Here is a 19,813-nt window from a genome sequence, read left to right as displayed (position 1 = left end):
TTTTTTTTTTTTTTTTTTTTTTGAATGTGAACAGACTCAGCCACACAAGCTTCTTTTTCTCAAATGCAACCTCCTTGCAGTTTAATGTTTTTTTACATATTTTAATGGAAGTACCTGATTGCACCGTTTAATTTGGAAGAACTCTGAGTCCTTTGCTGGAAAAAAGAAAACACTTTCAGTAGAACAGGGAAGAACATGCTGACCTCACAGCTACTGTCTGAACAGTGCAAATCTCAATGGTCCTTTAAAAGCAAGTTCCCTTAAACTATTTGCCAGTGTCATTTATCTCCTTTCAGCTGCCTCTGTAGCTTAGTTTAGCTCACACACATTCACAGAGTCTCACCAGATAATCCCCAAAAGACAGTGCTTGTATTTGTTATCTTGCTGGGCACAGTGTTTTATCTCCTGTGAAGCCATTTGATACGGGTTTCTGGTTCTCATATGAGTGATATACCAAGTAACATTCTTAGATGTTTGGAAGGAGAATTGCGAGCATGCTATTTTTGCTGATGTGCTGTAGTTTAGTCCTAATTTTTTCCTTTTTTCCAGTACTTAAAGTTATTGAAAGGTGTAAGCACAGGCAAAAAGTAGAACAAAGTTTGTATTATTATGATAGATGCAAAGGAAGAAGAACTCTACCAAATTTCCTTGCTTGATGACAACAGGTCTATTTCAGTTTAATAATTAATGCTGGTTTTTGGTGGGGGGGTTTTCTTTTTTTTTTTTTCATAATGCAGTAGATTGATAGTTTTAGAATACTCATGTTTAATTTTGAGTAAGTTTTATGTTCTGTTTCAGGCTTTTGGTAGCTGTTCAAACTAGAACATCCTCTATCGACATTCGGACAGATGCTTGTCCTATACAATACATGCAAGAATGTTCTTAGGGACTTAATTTCATCTTTGTTGAGAGTTGGGGATTATGTTCATTTTCCCTCTTCGATTCAGATGCTGTTGCGGCCTTGAAGAGTAGTCTTCTGGTTATCGCTAGAGGCAGTAATTGAAGACTCTAGGATGGAAGAAGTAGGTCATGTTTTATGTTCTGTTTTTGACTTTATTGTTAAATGAAATAATAGAAAAGTCAATGCATATTGAAACCTTAGGGCATCATTTGCTGGTACTGATACTGTCATAAGGTGGAGTTTGACAGGTCATTGATTAAGTAATTTCATGATCAGATTTCATGAGAAAAGAGGTGATGATGTTTCAACTTGAATTTGTATATGGTTCTAGTCAAACAGAAGTGGGGTTTGCCCTTGACTTTTTTTTTTTTCTCTGTAGATGTGGAATTGATTTTAGTTTATTTGTCTCTGAAGAATTTACTTTTTAGGAGATCACCTTCTTAATGACTTGGTAATTTCTAGGAAGGATGCATTAGAAATGTCCTTTAAAACCCCATCACTTAGTACATCTTTTAATCAAAAATATCCTTTTGCTTTTCAGTTAGATCTCTCTTAAAACAAACAAAAAACCCCTCCCAGAACACTTAAGTTATTTTTGTTGGTACAAATAAATTTGAGTGAGCCACATGAACAACCTAGAGTCTACAAGTTCTGAGGCACAAAAATCTACCATTGAATCAAAATGGATGCATAATAATGTTATTAAAATATTTTACTTTAAATGTTACATTTATTTTAAGTATTTGCATGGAAGATTTTGAAATTTATTCAACCTATCTTTTCTAATAAAAGGGAAGGCAATTACTTTGACTTTATTTCAGCTCCTTAGAAATATAGTTCAATCCTACTGACTGCTGAGAAATTAAATTCTGTTTACAGACATTGTGGGTTCCTGTGGGATTTAGCAATAAGTAGCATAAAATTATAAAATAAAACATTCATAAAAATTAGTTGACTGAAAAAATAATGACTTACTCCCATCTTTGACACAGTGATAATTTAATGTTTCACTTTCATTTGGTAAGACAAAGGTGTAAGGAAAAGATGAGCAAAAGAATATTTCACAAATGTGCTTTCATATACTAAATTTGTGTGGACAAAAGATACTAATCATACATCTGCTCATTTTAGAGAAATGTGAATATATATTATTAAAGATTTTAAATTTTCAGTCATTCCAGTTCTTATAACTGAGAAGTTTTAAGTATTTTGATTGGACATTCTCCATCTGCTGATGCAGGTAGCAGTCATGTCAAATAAACAGATGTATTTTCACCAAGTATATTGTCACCTAGCAACAAGCAAATTTACTAAACACACAGTGATATCGGCTAATTTTCTATCTGATTATCCAAAGTGATCTTAAAATGATAAAGATGATAATGGAAGCTTGTTTAAGTAGGGAAAAAACCAGAATTTGAAGATTTTTTTTAAAAATAAAATGTTCTGCATACTGCTAATCCTGTATTCCAGCATGAAGAGCAAACAAAACAGATAGAAATGTACCTGCTCTAAACCAATAAGGCAATGGGAAAGCAATGTTGGTTTGTATTCTTGTAGTTGGTTTTCTGTATTGTTTTACTTTTTTTTTTTTTCTTCATTTGTTTGGATTTTTTTTTTTTTTTTTTTTTTTTTTTTTTTTTACTCCTGGGGATGCAACTGCTGGAGATACTGACTTCACAACCAGGTCACCTGTGTGACAAGAGATTATTTGGTAGATAAGTACCTATAATAAGTAGTGCTATTATTTACTGACAGCCACGACCATGTTTAAATGTGTTTGTACATCTGCGTTATCACTTTACGCTTGTTATAAAATTATTATTTTGTCATAATGTTAAGCTAGAAGTTATAACTGTTACTAGAAGTTACGTATTTCAGTAGTAGTGTACTGGTTACAGCACGCTAATGGACAGAAATTTGGTAGTTTTTATTGCACACAAATGGCAAGAGATTAAAATACACATGCTGCTTAATGAAACTCTGAGCATGTCAGCATGATAGTGTGCCTTGCATTGAGCTGGCCTGCTGTTTTGAATAGCTGTGGAAAATGATCCCTTAATACCATGTGCTTTCTTTTTTAATAGAGTAATAGGATTATGGGTTAAAAGCTCATGTTACTGATGTGTTCGTTACCTCTTCAGTCTAGAATAATTATGATTTGTAGTTATGATTTCTGTTTCATAACGAAAGCTGCTGATCTGTGTTGAAAAATGGAAGAGTACAGACTGCACTGGTTTGTTAAATACTGGTCTGCCATATGCAGATATCACAGTTGACTTTAATAAGTAGCCCTGTCTGCTGGCTTTTCTTGTAGAGTGTCTGATGAACCAGTTTTTTTCATATTTTCTTTGGGAAATTATTAATATGAGATCAACAGAACAGAATAGTTTCCTGTCTTGTTTGATCTGCTGGAGACATCAGTAGGTAGCTTGGGTCTACCTCTTGCCCTGCTATTAATTCAGGCTCTGGGAGGCTATGGGAAGGCTTTCAAGAGATTTGATGAAATTTGGGAAGTGTTTCAGAAGGGGAACTGGGGGCCTTGTCCTTAAGGAAGGTGCCTGTGGGATCTACAGTTTGCTATAGTAGAGCATAGGGCATGTTTCTGCAAAACTTCCTAGGAACAGCTTGTGTACTTTAAAATAATCTTATATTAAAGTTTTTCATCCTGGATGTGCAGTTCTTTAACATTTTTGTAAGTCTCAACCCCTTCAAATGCACTCAAAGCATGAATAGACAAAACCAGTTGGTTTTTTTTCTATACCCTATGTGTGAATAGTATTGTTTGAGTCATTCCCAAGTAAACTTTATGCCTTACAAATCTTCTGTTTCATAAACTGTCTTATTTTTGTCACCTTCTGTATATAGTGATTACTAAAAAAAAAGAAAAAGACAAGAAGATGGCCTGTTGTATTTCATAGTGTCTCAAATATAGTTTTGGGACACATAATCTTTTTGGAATTGCTACATGCTTTGGTATGTGTGGTTTCAGTCTTTCCCAAATTAATGGGAATTTTTTTACCATGTATTTCAGTTGAAGTAGATTAGGTTGCTAAACTAGGCTTTTATTATCCTGCAATCATAAAGATGATAAATTATTGGTGAATAATGTGAGGAAGGAGATGAAAAATTTTTGCAGGTGGAGGGAATGGTGTTATTTTTGAGGGTAACGTTGGCTCCTTTGGACTATGCAGTCTGTAGGCCACTTGGTCAGACGGCAGGTTGAGCGGCACCTGACTTCCCTGAGTCCCTCGAGCACTAGTGCAATGGTCAGGAGCCCCAGGGGTCCTGTTAGGTGATACCAGGTATTTCTTATATGGAGTCACTTCCATTTTTCCAAATTTGTTGCCTCTTCATTATGATAGTCTTATTCATGTGAAAGTAATGTAACTTGTATGGACCTATTTCCACTTGTGGGATTTTTTGGGGGAAGAGAAGTGAAAGGGAATGTAGGGTTAGATACTCCAAGCTATGCGGATCTGCCTAACTTTCCTCTCTGGTCTTGGTGGGGTTGGACTCTCTTGAGGTTATGTTGTTATACCTATCCTTGAATTTCCTGGGATCTGGAGAACAATTAACTAACACTGTTCCGATGGCAACTTTCCAGTAATACTGTGAAAGAAAAATTCCTTCAGGGTTAAAACTCTTCTCTAATGGTTGCCATGGAAATAGAGAACTGAGTGATTATATAGATTAATAACTCAGTTACATGTAAATGTTCTGCAGCCTTTTCTGCCTTACCATTTAGGTGGAACATTGATTCTGTAACCACTGGGCCATTAATACTTTCAGCTCTATTATAGTTAAGATTTGGGCCAGACCTTTAATGCAGAAAAATAGCTATCTACTTCAATAACTGGTTTAGTTTCATAGAGTTCTGCTGGCTGTTCAAGGCTTTAGCAGGCAAGGCTGTTTTTCCATTGTTGTTGCATAAGGTGCATTTTGTATTTTAATTTCATGTAATCAGTGCTTCAAATACTGGACCAATATTCGGGGCATATTACTACTTTTTTCCCCTCTCTTTTGCCCCTGTGACATTCCTAGTAAAAAAGACTCCTCAATAAGAGCATTCCAGAGGAGCTGTAAGACAGGAGATACAGCTAACCTGATCGTAATTGCCTCAATATGTTACTTGTAAATGGAGGCAAATTACTCTAGTGCATTCTAGTCAGGTAGATAAGTCACAGTGCAGTGTTGGAATGTCATATTCCTCCATCCAAGAAAGAATTAATCTTTTTTGGGAAAAATGCCATGTTAAACTTGATTGACTTACTGTCAACTGGTTTGTCTTTAATAGAAGCAAGTATTGAATTAATTTTATTTTTTTTTTAATGTGGTGTAAATTCATGACACTAGCAGCATAGTACGGATCTTTTGAATGTCTTTTCCCATTTCTGTGGAGTAACTAACATGAAATTTTACTTTCTAAATATTAATTGATTAATTTCTGTGTAGAACAAGTAATAGTTTACTAAAATTTACTATCTTGGAAATGGATAGCTCCTAGAGATCTACAGGTGGTGATCCTGTTGATTTAGGAAGTTGTAGTTTTGAGGAAAAAAAAATTCAAAGCAAACTACGTTTCACTGGGATTCAGGACAATATAGGTGCATAACAGCAGGTGCCTATTCCATCATCAGAAATGTTATTATTAGCACTTGAAAATATGCACGAGCTAACTTTAATTCACTTAGCAATTGGGTTAATTGCTAAGAAGGCAGTCTAGGAGGATGGGGCTCAGCAATAGCTGCAAAGTGTGCCTGGGCTTCTGGTCAGATTCCTGAGCAGTTATCCAACAGTTTCTCCCATGCTGCCACACTGATGTTGCTATCAACAATGCACCTAGATAGTGTAATTATGCAGCAATTACAATTTTGCATAAATCACATAAGTAGTTTTAGAAGTTGTACCATAAAATCAAAGCACTGGTTTGTTATGAAAGGATGTCTTTCAGACAAAGCATATTGATGTTTTTGCCATAAACTAATGCTTTTGTTTTGTCTTCATCTTCAGTTCAGGATAAGAACTGTAGTAACCTGGAGAAGGCCACACAGGGATCTTGGTTGCACATGCTAATATTAAGAAGGAGGTAAATCCTGGTCTACACAATTATGCCTAAGAAAAATTATGGGGAAGCTACAAATGAGCATTGTGTAATAATAGAGTTCCAGGCTTTATTATGAGTTCATGCATGTCTCGCCTCCCTCATCCGCTAACACACAACTCCGTGTATCCCCCCCCCCCCCTTCAGTTCAGGGTAAATAATTCCCATATCCCATTAAACTGTTCAGATGTGTCATTAATCTTGTGAATTAGATCTTCATTTGAAAGCAGTGTCAGCATACAAGTATTGTAAAGTAGGTCACACTAACTTTTCCACTTTCTTAGGGTAAAAAGATTTTCTAAAGCAATGACCTTGAAGCATACTTTTGAACAAAGACCACTTAGGAAAACCTAATGTAACCGGCACTAAAGAAAAAAAATGCTGTTTGGTCCTGGGAAATTGTTCCAGAAAGCAACATTTATTCTAAGTGAATGCACTAACATTTAAAACAGGTAAAACATCATGTGTGCTAATGGAGGATCCCTGATGACCCCTAAAATAACCATTTGCTCACAACAGATATTGGAATGAAAAAGAATGGGAAAGACAAAAAGAATAAGAAATGACACAAGCAGCACTGATGGTCAGTTTTGGTGTATTAGTTCCTGTTAATATCATCACCAGTTGCATTAGATGCCTGGGTTTATTGTTGGAGTGTCAATATTTAATTATTTTGTGAACTGGTTGATGTTTATTGTGTCTTTTGAATTGAGAAGAAGTATCATAAAATACTTGAGCCTTGTTATGCATTTAATTTGTGTACCATTTATTGGTATCTGCAGAGCTAATGTCGTAGTAGAGTGGAGTATTAGATTACCTAATTAAATATTTCAGAGGGATATGTGCTAAAAATAAAACTGATAAGTGGTAGCAATTCACTGTTCTTAGTTTTAAATGTGGAAAATATAGGACACAACTTCAGGCCTATACTTGAATAGGACTTATTTTAAGAGCTTTATTTACAGCATGCAATCATCAGGGGGAGTCTTTCGGTGATTTTTTTCAGACTTGGATCAAGCCCAGTAATGACTGAACCATTTACAATCTCCTAACACTTTAATTGGCAATTATCTCATTTTTTACACAGCCTTCAGTCTTTAGTGTAGTATACTTTATAGAATGACAGACATGGGAGGAGTAGTTAACCCTTCTAGAAATATGATTTGCCAGTGTGTTATATGCAGCAGTCATGGCACAGCATGACTCTTGGAGGACTCTGTGACATTTGTTTGCCAGCAGTGATAATACTGTCCATTGTAGTTTTGATGACAATCAGCAAAGTGATTATGAATTTATCTGGTACTGTAGAATTGTGTGGCACATTGACAGCTGCAAAAATTATTTAATTTTGGCTCCATACAAGCATACAGCTAAGTACTTATTAATAAAGCAACATAACAACATTTATAAAATAAATATTATGATGACTTAATGTGCCCACAAAAGTGTAATTCATGTTTCTTTTGGAAATTAATGGTGAATTAGGAATTTCAACATGTGATAAAAAACATTATAAAATAATAAAATGTAGGTAGATAACCATAGCTAATACTTTTGTTGATTTAATACAATTTAAAGTTTGCTAATCCTGTGGAAATGTGATTATTTTTTTTTTTCTTCCACTAAAGAGAGCTCCATTAATGGCATTTACTACTACCATAAATCTGTTAAATGAAAGAGCCTTCAGATTTCCTTGACAGAGAAGAAATACAATGTGTTGTGTGTGGAAATGCAATTATCACTTAAATAGCAGTAATCCTAAAGTTACTATGAAAGTTAAATCAGTGAATGAGTACTGTTAAACAGGGTGTATGCGTGTATTCATGTGATGTTAATCAAAATGTCACAGAGCTTGACGCTTTTGGATTAAGTGAAAGTACTAGGTGTTAATGGTTAAGCCCAAGAAAATCAAAGCGACAATGTTATATTTTTTATTTAAAATAATAAAATAATTTGATTTAAAAATTACAAATTTTCTGTGTGTGTGTGTAAAATGACTTATTCAGTGTAACTTGAAGCCAAATCTGTTTTTTTGACAAAAGATTTAAGCATAAAAGCAGAGTATCCTGCAAGACTTCAAGTTGACGTTTGCAAATTGGAAAGGAGGGAGACCTTGTGGCTCTCTACAGCTACCTCAAAGGAGGTTGTCCGTGTCTTTTCCCAAGTAACAAGTGATAGAAGAGAAAATCACCTCAAGTTGTGCCAGGGGAGGTTTAGATTGGATATTAGGGCAAATTTCTTCACTTAAAGGGTTATCAAGCACTGGAACAGGCTGCCCAGGGAAATGATTGAGTCACCATCCCTGGAGGTGTTCCGAAGATGTGTAGATGTGGTGCTTAGGGGCATGGTTCAGTGGTGGACTTGGCAGTGTTAGGTTAACACTTGGACTTAGTGATCTTAAAGGTATTTTCCAACAGAAATGATTGTACAATTCTATCATTCTAGATCTCCTGCTTTGAATCTATGTATACAAGCTCATGAAAGGGGCTGTGAGCAGTCCCTTGATATTCTCCTTGCACCTTGGTTCTGTTCTCTTTTGAAGAGAACTTGGATAAATAATTCACGGAAAAAAGATGGAAGATGGTTGAGGCAATCAATTTCTGCAAGCAGAAAGAATTTTCACAAATTAGTGGTTCCTTTTTGAAATCATTAGGCTACCTATAATACTGATGGGGTTTAGCCAGTTACATGCTTGTTAGTCAATTATTTCACCTTGACAAGAAATTTTTGATGATCTTGTTAAGCAGATAGTTGCCTGGAATGTATGTCCTCTCATTGAGTAAGTATAGTTCATAGGCTCATGCTATGGTTTGAGCTTCTTTGATCAGTGATTTCAAAAGGTATTCAATCAGTATTCCTTTTCAAGTTTAATTGAGTATGCAGGCCATTCCTTTTGGAAGTTCTAACTGTATTTAAAGCTGTCCTACAATTATTTGTTATGCAGTGGCGGTGAAGTTTGTTCAATGTTTAGAACAAAGAATATAGGGGGAAGACAGTTTAAGTGAAAATATTTAGACCAAAGCTGGGCTATTCCATGCATATCCTGCCCCTTTGACAAGAATCACATAGCTCCACTTAATGTAGATGTTTAATAATCTGATAGTGGACTGTTATTAATGTGAGATTTGCAGGTCACTAGAAGCAGTGAGAAATTCTGGATTGGAAGAACTCTGTTTATTTGCATTGCTCTCTGTCTAGTTTAGTTATATAGTAATTAGCCTCTAAAACAAATACGTTAATGTTGGTATCAGTACCACCTAGATGGATGAAGAAAAAACCCAGTAATTTTTTTTTTATTGTTACTGGGATTGATTCCTGATGTTAGTAACTGAATAAATCTGTCTCCCTTACCCAAATCAGAGATGTGTTTTGCATCTTAGCAGTTTTATTTTTTTTGAGACAGGGGGTGTTTGGGTTGGTGTTAGTAATAGTAATGGCAAAAATTACCAAGAAGTAGAACATGAAGAATAGTGGTATTTGTTTCTGTGTAGTGATTTGATTCATTTTAGTATATGTTAGAAAAAAAATGTCAACAGAAGTAATAGTCATAATTATTGCTAAAGTCCTGCAAGCCTCAGGAAGCTTATTTTAGCATGAAAGAATGTTTTTTGGGAAACAAAATGCAAATAAAGTCCCACCTTTTGCCTAATATGTCTTTTTGGTTTTTCTTTTTTAAAAAAATTTATTTTAAAAAGATCTCCCTGTATGTTCTGAGTGAATATTTACCAAGATGGAAATCTTAAATCTCCTTGCATATAAATGTTCTTATTTTGACTGATTATTTTGCCTCTCATTAATTTTTCAGGGAGGCTCTTGTTGCAGTTACAGCTTGTCTAAATATTTACTAATTGTGGGTTAGTTAATACTTTACTTTCTACCTCATGGGTGTTATACTTGTAATTACTGTAAATTTTGCTCATGTTTTTTGGTAGTCTCTTGGTCTTTACAATGTAATGGTGAATTTGGAAATACTACATCTTCTGTCTGTGTCCTACTAAATAATAATTGCAGAAATCAAAGAATTAGGAAGTTCATTCAGAAATGAAAGAATATAACAGCTACTGGAAGGAGACAGACATAATTGCACTGTGGTTTTCCAAGCCCTTAAATAAGTGTGAGAGTTGGGAAATTTGTGTTGGAGTATCTTGCAGGCAGGAGCACCTGTAGAGGTGTTTCTGTGATAGCATGAATGATATCTATTGGCTGATGTGCCACATCTGTAACATATACCCATATGAGAACACTCCAAATTCACTTATCTATCATATGAAATAATAAATGTTAATTTTATTAGAAAATTATATGAGTATTTTGGTTTAGTTCTTTAACATATATTCAAGGGTAGAAGAAATGATGTTTGGAAAGACCGATGGTTTGCTGTTTCTTAACTTTTTTCATAACTGTGAAAGAACAGAAGGCATGAAGCTCATTACAAGAATGCTTCATGGTCTAGCAAATACACCTTGCAGTGACTGGCTTAAAGAGCTCAATTTATTTAGTTTATAAAGAGGAGTTCAGAGGTGACTTGATCAAATATTGTAAGTACCTTCACTGGGAAGAGATAACTTACTGTTAGCCCCTTAATTTGACAGACAGAGATACAGCAGAACCATAAAGCTGGAATTTGCAAGTGCAAAAAATTGCAGTAAAAAATATTTTTTTTGAAGATGAGGGTTATTTACTCTTAGATTAACCTTAAGCAAGGTGAACTACTACATAAAAGTTGTTTTAGTGTTATCACAAGTTATTAGACCTGATAGAAGAACTACTTATGATGGTTTGTGACATGTATTATACAGCAAATCAGACTTAACTATTACTATAGCCTTTTGGTCACAGAATCTTTTTCAATTGCATATCTTAGTGGTACTATCATTGCTTTGTTTTGCTACTGCAGGAAGCTAGAATTACGATTTGTGGTTTATTGTACTTAAGAGTTAACTACATTCTGTATCACCAAAAATCTCTCTCTAGCCTTTGCATATGTGGCTTCTTGTAGTATATTATGGGAGTATATTGGCAGAGAAAATGAACGTAGTACATGTTGCCTAGTAGCTGAGACAATGTGAACAAAAGAAGGTTAAAGGTTAGTGGTAGTGTTAGTCCAAATAGAAAATCAGGTTTGAAAAGCTTTAAATTTTTCAGAAGCATAAAACTGTAAAAGAATTAATGTAATATATACTATATGGAAAATAACAACCTAGATTTATATTTTTTTTGACTGGAGTATTTTAAATTCCATTATAATGTTGTCTTAGTTTAAAACAGTTCAATTGTTTGTTCTTCATAGAGTGATATAGTTGTTTTCTTTCCTTACAAGAGTACCATGAAGTTCAATAAATATTGGCAAAAAGCTCTGAGATCCTTAGATGTAAGAGACTACATAAGTATACAGATGAAGTACAAGATAGAGGTGCTGTTCAGGAGTCATATGGAAGGAGAATTTTCCTCCAAGACTGTTCAGAAAGCCACTTCATTAAAACAATTGCCCATTTTTCTTTCTATTGGCAATTTTCCAGTAGTTAAACAAATAGTGACAGTATGCAACATCCTCAGCGTAGTACAATTAATATGACAGCAGATACCAGAATAAAAGTAGATCATTTCACAGTAGCTTGACAAAGCTTCTAACCCATGTTCTTTAAAATGTTGTTCTTGGCATGATGTTACATTTAACAATTAGTTGTAGCAGCTCTTGAGAAGTTTTCAAAATAGAATCAAGTGAGTTAATAAATTTCACCTGGTTTTTGGAGGAACATTAGACTCCTCCAGAGTTGAAGTACCTAATTCAGTAGTTTAATGAGCAAGTAAAAGCATTTGTGCTGTAAAAATTACTAAATAAGCTACATGAATCCCAGTCAAGTTACTCTTATGTTGCACTGTTATGATTTCACTTGACTGAACAAAAATGCCTTCTCCAGTGTTCATTGACCTCCAGCTTTCCATGCCTATTAAATCTTTCTGTATGCTTGATTGCTAGAGAGCTTCCCTGTCAAGTACCTTCAGAATGTATAGAAGAGCTTGCTTGCTTTCCTTTTATCTGTATTCCCTATCCTTTTAGACATAGCCTTGCTCATTAGATGTGATCTCTTGAGAGTAGTATTCTGTAAACAGTTTGGAAACAAATTGTGTTAATTTCTTGAAAATGTATTTTTACTGTGTCTGACTGGGAAAGAGAAAAGGTTACTTCAGTAATTATGCAGCGATTCCTTCCCATAATTAGTTCACTGGGCTGATCTCATCTTCCTCTTAACAGACAAGAGCTGCATTGGCTGAATTTCAAGTGCAAAGGATTTTCTTTTTGGTAGAAGCTGAGAAAATTTGGGCAGTGCCCACAGTACAGAGCCATTGCTGCTAGCTTTCCCTTGCTTTTGGCAGCCCTGTGCCTCTGCAGGCCCATGCCCAGGCCTTGGGAAGTGCAGGGAAGTCTGGGACATTTTCATCATCCTTCAGAATGCTTTCTTAAATGTTTTGTTGACATTCATCTAACCCAGTTTAGACATCTAAAGGGTAGATATTTGTGACTGAGTTAATCACTCAGGAGGAGAAGTAGACATATTTACATAATGATTCATTTAACCTGTTTCTCTCTGAACATAAAGTAAGTACCCAAATCAGACCCAGGTATTTAAAAAATACCAAACATCAAAGGCTAGGTCAGGGAATTCAACTCCCCACCTCCCACCCACCTGTTTTTTTTCCCCTTTGTGTTTTGATATCATTTCTCTCAAATTGCACAGAGTGGAGGTAGGTGATAACAATATTTGTATCACCTCAGTTTAGCCCAGGTTTGCCATAAAAGTTAGCTGCATGATACTTACTCTTCACTCTTCATTCTTACTGTTGTCAAAAGGGAGAGAGGGACTAGGCCAGAGTGTCATTTAGAAAAAGAAACTGAACTGGAAACAGTCTTTTTCCAGAAGAGGTGTGCTTAAGGAAATAAATTGGTGATAGTAGGTGATAAATGTGCTTAAGTATTCCGATGTGTTACTTAATCTGTTCAATTTATTCAGACTCTTTGTTAGACAGAAAGTGTGCAGAAAGGCTTTTGGAGTGACAGTTGTGCAGTGTTAAGTGCAGCACGCAGCGGGGAAGTTATGCTCAGAAAACTGAAAATATACTTTTGTTAATATGTGGGTGTGTCTGTGTATTTGCAAGATCATTCAAAAATTGTGTCTGTCTGGAAGGAACTTTTAGATGGATTTGGGTGTGCTCTTAACTGTAGTGGAATGTGGTACATTTCCACTTGAAAAAATATTCCTGTATTTGTTCCTAAACTACCCCCGGTCCATTAAATTTTTTTTTTTGAATGTCTGCTTCAGCACAATGAAATTCACAATTTTAAGTGCACAAACATAAATGTGTTTAATTTACTTTGAACATTCAGGAAACATTCAGTATGGATATGTTAAAGGAAACCCAGGTACTAATACTGTGGCCATCTGAAAAAATGTTTCTGGAATGGTATGCTGAAAATAAATGCGAATAGAGTATATTCTTGCATACTGATAATGTGTACCAAATCTATTTCAGTATTAAAAACTGTCTTTTTTTTTTCTAAAATTGTCTAGTACTTATTTTTCTAAAATAGTCTATCTTACATGCCCTCCCCCCCCATCAAAACTATGTTAATTCTGTTGAAAATAACAAAATTCAATTCTTAGGGCACAAACCGGATGCAAAATGTTCCTCTTCTACAGCAGCGTACTTACTTGGTAAGCATTCCATAATATATGCCAATTTGTATAGCCTGATACTGCCTTCTCATAAACTAGAACACTTTTAAGCAAGTTCAGCAGGTAGGCGGCAATCCCACGTGTACTTTTCATCATGCACGAGAACAACTTGGAGCAAGTGAGCTGTAGAGCTCTTTCTGTAGGCAGGGGGTGTAACTATCCGATGTTCTGTGTTCCTGGGAGCTGGCAGATGAGAGTACAGTTCATTGGGCTGCTCTCTTCTGCTTATTGATGTGTGAAGAATGGCTTTCACCAGACCACTAAAATATTTTTCCTTCTGAAATAAAGAGCTGAGCTGCAGATGGGTTGTGCTCGCTTTCTAAGTGAGCCTCAGAGATTAGTGAAGCGGGGGAGTGATGTAATATTTTGGTACTGTGATGTCACAAATATGCTTCTGCTGATTTTTTAATCTGAAATTTTAAACTTATTTCCCAAATGAAAGCCAGTGTTTGAATTCTCTTTCTGAAATGGTTAATGTCATAACAGTGTAAGTGTACAGTCACACTTTTCCTATTTCCTAAATTGATATTATTATAAAAGTCAAAGAAACGTGTATTTCCATTTTATGCCTTTCAAAGCAAGTTCAGTACCGTTCCAGGGATTCAGAGCATGAAGCAGTTTGAACTTTATTCTTTTTGATACTGATACAAAGTCCCTGAATGAGAAACTCCAGTCTTTGAAGCCGCTGTTCTGCTAAACCCCATGAAGAGCTTTCTACTTGCACGTGTTTTTATGTCGGTTTTCCGTGTTGAATCTTCTTTGATAACTGCTTCAGAATAAGAACAAAGGTACTACTATGTTCATGTTAGTCACATGTTTGTAAATGATAATATGCTGTGCCAGCAATGGCTTTGTTTTATGTTGATTAGTCCATGCTGTCATGCTGTGTAGCTTGTCCTGAATTTACTCCACTGATTCAGAGCAACATGGTGTAAAGGAGAGACTTCTGCTCACACAGTGTACCTCATGGATGGAAGCTGCTTTTGGCTTACTTTGCAGAGAGCTCAGCAGGAAAATGAAACTTTTGATCTTTAAGCCTGAGCAAGCTACACGTTTGATTTTTGTCCTGCTTGCGTGGTGTTTCCAATTGCCTTGCCTTGCTATTTCAGGAGTATTCCCCAACTTGGTTTGGGAGGTTTTGGGCATTGTGACACTGGCACATTCACTGCAGTCTGCAGCTTCAGTGCAGCTGTTCTCACTGGCTGTCCTCATCTGGTTTGTGGCTGAAGATTTCAGTTAATGAAAAATTGATGTATGACTAGTGGTGCTAGCAGTAAGAAATTCTTCTGCTTTACCAATGATCGTTGCTCGCTGGCTTTCTTTATGTTGTGTGGTTATTGAGTTTAAAATGTGATTTGACAAAAAAAGATGATCAGAATTTTTTCTGTGACCTGTTAAAAACACTTTCTCACCACTTTCTGTGTGTATATGTGGCTGGGAGTAACTGTACCATTTTGGATATAATTCATACTTTTAAGTGTAAGATGGACAGACATCTACATGGTAAAATTCTTCTAGTCATTTCTTCACATGGCAGAACTTAGCTAGTTTTTTTACGCAAGAGTTTTTAACTATTTCTGGAGTGCCTTGAAATCATACTGAAAATGCAGTAACGTGGTATTACAATTTATAAGCATGGTTGCATATTACAAGAAATTCAGTATGCTTAAAAATACAGTGTTTTATTCGAAATACTTTGTCAGTAAATTAATTGGCATTTTGAAGGAAAAACTAAGAATTAGGTTTTAAACACTGAGTCTTTTCAGAGCCCTTCAACTCTGTTTGCCTGATATCTGTTCTTTTTATGTGATTTTATTAGCATGTAAATTCTAGTTGTTTGTCTTAGCTCATTGATGATCCATAGTTTCAGGCCACTGAAGAACCACTTCTAAAATAAATTCAGATGATTCAGAGAATTTAATTAAAGTTCTTTGAGATTTCATTTGAATTTTTAATTATGTTTTGCTGTGAAAAGAGTAAAGTTAAAATGTTATTTTTGCAGTAGTCTTATCTTTCCTAAATTTTTTTCCTACTGTGCTTTTTGGAATTTTCCATTTGAAGTCTGAAATAATTTAAGTCAAATAGCAATGGTTGAGGTTTTGTTTGACTAAGAATGTAAGTATTAGACTGTGTGCTGTTAAAGCTGTCAAGAGTAGCAAGTTTTAAAAAATAATAAATGGGTAAAGCTGTAAGAAGTTACTTTCAATGGAATAATACATTTGTCATCTTAATCAGTTTCTTGTGTTGAACAAAAGTCACCCACCTAACCAAGTTAAATATTGGATTCCTCAGATTAAACAGTATGAACAAATGTACATAATAAACACACACCTGTACAAGTGTTTTGACATTTTTGTTTACTAACAGAAGCAAATCCACAATGCTAACATAAATACAGAATCTATTTTTGTTCTTTTAATATGAACTGCTATCATCTATTTTTGCTCATATAATAAAAAAGAAGTTAATGGTAGGTTAACATTCTCTCTGAGGTGTGTTGTTTCTTCCCAAATTATTAGCAGTGCTAATCTTCACTATTCGGTTTGTGATCTGCAGTGGTAATGTCAATATTTTCAATAAGGCTGCTAGGTTTTAGTCAGAACTAATCACTGTCTAAAACCAGCCTAGTATAATTTTGAGTTATGACTTTACTAAATATGAAGTCATAATTGATTGAAAAATAAATGTTTTTTAAAACAAAATAATTTTTTAACCCTGTTTATTTTTAGTGTGTGCCTCAGGGCTTGGAAAGGGATATGAAAAGATACAGACTTTCCCAGACAACATTCACTTTTATTTCTGTAGCATGCACAGGACTGGAGAAATCACTCATATATATCATGTCCTCTCAAAGTAAATGCTAAAATTAGGTAACTTACTGTGTAACTCATTAAACTTCCAGCTCAGCACCACTCAGCTAGTGATGAGGGAAATACACTCCATTGCTATTTTTTAAGTATAGCAGCTGCTGTGGAGATTGTATACTCAATCACTGTAGACGATTTTATAATTAATCAATTGTGGAAATTAGTCAGTGCTTTTTCATGTATTTTTAATTGAATGCATTTGCAGTACTACCAAATGAAGCAAACAAAGTATGCCTTTTTAAGTGGTATAAGGGCTTGGTGTAGTGACCTTTCTTCCCAGCAAATAGAATATGTGGAACCAGATTCTTTGCTACTCTACATTTTCCCACTCACATGGTGATGTGAAAAATATGCAGACTCTGTGAATTTAAGGAAACCATTAATTAATGGGAGCTTCAGAATGAAATTGAGCAAGTTAAATTTGCTCGTGGGGATAAAAAGTAGCATCTTCTCTGCAGTATGATCATCTCTGATGTATGATTGCTTGCTAAGACAGGAGGATACGTGTGTGACATGTGACTCTTGGTCACTGAGGATGAGGTTGGTAGTTGTGTTTGTGAAAGCAGCCAAGGGCTGTGGAGGGGAGATTGCATTCCTGGGAAGAGTGGGAGGTTTTTTCCTTGCTTTTCTCACCTAGAAAGCTTTTGAGTCAAGTGGAGATCAAAACAGGTAGGGAATTGTGCTGTAACTGAGAAACTGGAGGTTTACACCAATGGCAGCACCTGTATGTATTTTATTGAGCTTTCTTATTAGGCTGAGGAAACTACCCTGTGTCTGTTGCTTGCTGTTCCTTGCTGGAGGGTCAGAATACTGAGGCTGGAGTATCTTGTTTTGGATCTTCTTTGGAGAAAAAGCAGTTCCTTGAAGTAATTGTCTTGGTATGCAGTGTGTTAGAATACCATTCCTACAATGCCAATTGTTCTGTGGGCTGTCAGTATTTTCAAATGTGAACTAGGTGTAACTGATGCCATCATGCTTGCTATGTCTGAAACTAAATCTGCAAAGCTGCTTCAGCGATCTCTTTGGTATTATTGACTCCATTGCTGGTTTTGTTATCATTTTTCTTTACATTTTGAGAAGCAGAAAAGCAAAGAAAGGAAGGTATTCTGTGTGTAGATCCAGTAGTCTTCATCATCTCTCCTCTCATTTTACTGCTTGGAGTATGTGGGCTTTGGAGGAAGCTATGTCTCCCCAGATTTTAAAGACTACCGGTGGAGTCTGCCTGAACTGAAGGGTTCAGAGGGAGTCAGCTGTACCTACCACCTACAGTTTGGCATCTAATTTTGGCATTGGCTGTTGATGGAGATGAGCTTGTTTGCAGAGTACTGTTGTCCTGGCTGTGCCTTCCAGAGCCTGTCTTTCCAGCTGGCCCTGCTGTCCTTCTGGCAGCTATGGGCCATGCCAAAGACATGTTCCACTCCTGGTCCTCTGGTTTGCTGTACCCTTACTAGCTGCAGTCAGCTGGTCCACGCTTTGTTTGTGGCCCTGTATCTTCCTGGGACTAGGCTTGTTCAGTTTTGATGAGAAATGTAAGTGGGTTTGTCATGGGATTTATCACAAAAACTTCTTTATCTGGGATAATTTGATAGCTTAACACTGTGTGTCCACAGCTGAAGAGTTGCTTGGTGGGGCCCAGCTGTCTGATAGTGTATATCTGAACTATGTTTCTCTTTTATGTATGTTTGGATTAGTTCTTTATGTTCTGTGTCATGTACCACCTGCCAGTTGGTGTCTTGGCTACTGTGCCTTTTCAACTGATTTATTACTTTTCCCATGAAATAAGTATATAGGTGTAAGTATGTAAGTGTTTTCAGTTGAGGGTGTCTAAGTGGTATGTTTGGGAGTTACCACCATGTCTTTCATAGAGGTTTTAGTCTTTGACTGACTTGAAGACATCCTGTTTACTAGCCAAGTACATAATATTTATGAGTTAAGCTTGTTACGACAGTTCCACAGCTCCCTTTTCAAGTCTTCATAGCACTGCTTGCCCTGTTGCCAGCTTCCCCTACCACGCCTCCTTCCTTCTTTGCCCATGAGGCATCAGCATTTGGGATGCTGGTAGAAGCCCTGTCTCAGAGCAGGGATTGCATTTCAAGCCATTTAATACACATGGTGTAGTGTTGCCAGTTCCTGTTCAGCCTCAGTTTATGAGTAACCTTACTGTAGCCACCTTTCACCTCTGTTGTGTTACTGTTAGTCCTGTGCCAGGTTTTGTTTGGACCACTAGTTACAGTGTTGCTATTCACAAGCATTTCAGATTTAGTAATTTCTTTTGCATATCATTAAATATTTCAAATCATACCTTGCTTTTTATTTCTGAAATTACAGAGAAACAGCCTTGCAGAATTTCATTGTACCTATTGTAGCTGATAGATGGTAACTGTTTTAAGACTGTGTATTCACTGGGTCTGTTTCTTCAGTGTCCCAAACTCCCTTACATTCTTCAGTTTAAATGTTCAAGAATTGTTCCTATATCTGATACTGGTGATTCCTATATCTGATATTGGTGATTTCTAGAACTGAAAAGTTTGTTTTCTACGACTGTAAAGTTGAGATAACAACTTCTTTTGCCTTGAAAAGTGTAATATCATAGAGAGTGTATTTATAGATCACTGATCACAATCAAGTAAAATCATGGGAGTTGGCTGAGTATAATTTTGTCATGAAATACTGTTTCATAATGTTAGTTAACTAGCTAAAATAAACGTAAGAAAAGTTAATGACTAGAAATCACTCTAAGAAGGAGATTACTTCTAAGTGGAAACACTACTCGATGAATTCTCTACTTGCATGGTCAAAAAGGATTTCAGCTGCAAAAAGACACTGAGAGAATAACGGCATCCTTTTTACTGTGAGAGGCAATTTTCTTTATTGTGCTATAAATCTGCCCTGCCATCAAAAGAGAAGGTCTGGCATCCTCCTTGCTCTGAGCTGGGTCTTCTTGTCCTCTGGCTCATGCTGGTATTAGTGTCTGGAAGCCCTTACAATGATCTGGATCATTGAACTGATGCAGTTGAAACGAAAAACAGATCAGCAAAAGCCCAGGATGCTGGTGGCAATCAGTGACTTAAACATCTGGATGTTTAAGCTAGTGTTAGCGATCTAAAAGTGTGTGTCCAGTTAAACTGATCTGTGCTTTGTCTGTATTCAGCAGGGAAAAGGAGGCTTCCCCAAAGGGGAGCCATTCCTCCAAATGTTCAACAGT

General features: G+C 36.0%; 1 protein-coding gene across 1 annotated transcript in view; it reads left to right on the top strand.

Annotated features, from left to right (window-relative positions):
• The first annotated feature begins 1,001 nt into the window (after positions 1-1,001).
• CNTN1 (contactin 1) overlaps positions 1,002-19,813 on the top strand; it is a 225,865-nt gene continuing 207,053 nt past the window's right edge. Inside the window, exon 1 of the mRNA XM_026863717.1 lies at positions 1,002-1,022. The gene's annotated coding sequence lies outside the window, so the exon portion shown is untranslated. The remainder of the gene's footprint in view (positions 1,023-19,813) is intronic.

Source organism: Athene cunicularia (assembly GCF_003259725.1).
Source record: "Athene cunicularia isolate RWA chromosome 1 unlocalized genomic scaffold, athCun1 chr1_part2, whole genome shotgun sequence".
NCBI lineage: Eukaryota > Metazoa > Chordata > Aves > Strigiformes > Strigidae > Athene > Athene cunicularia.
This window is presented reverse-complemented; position numbering and strand designations above follow the sequence as displayed.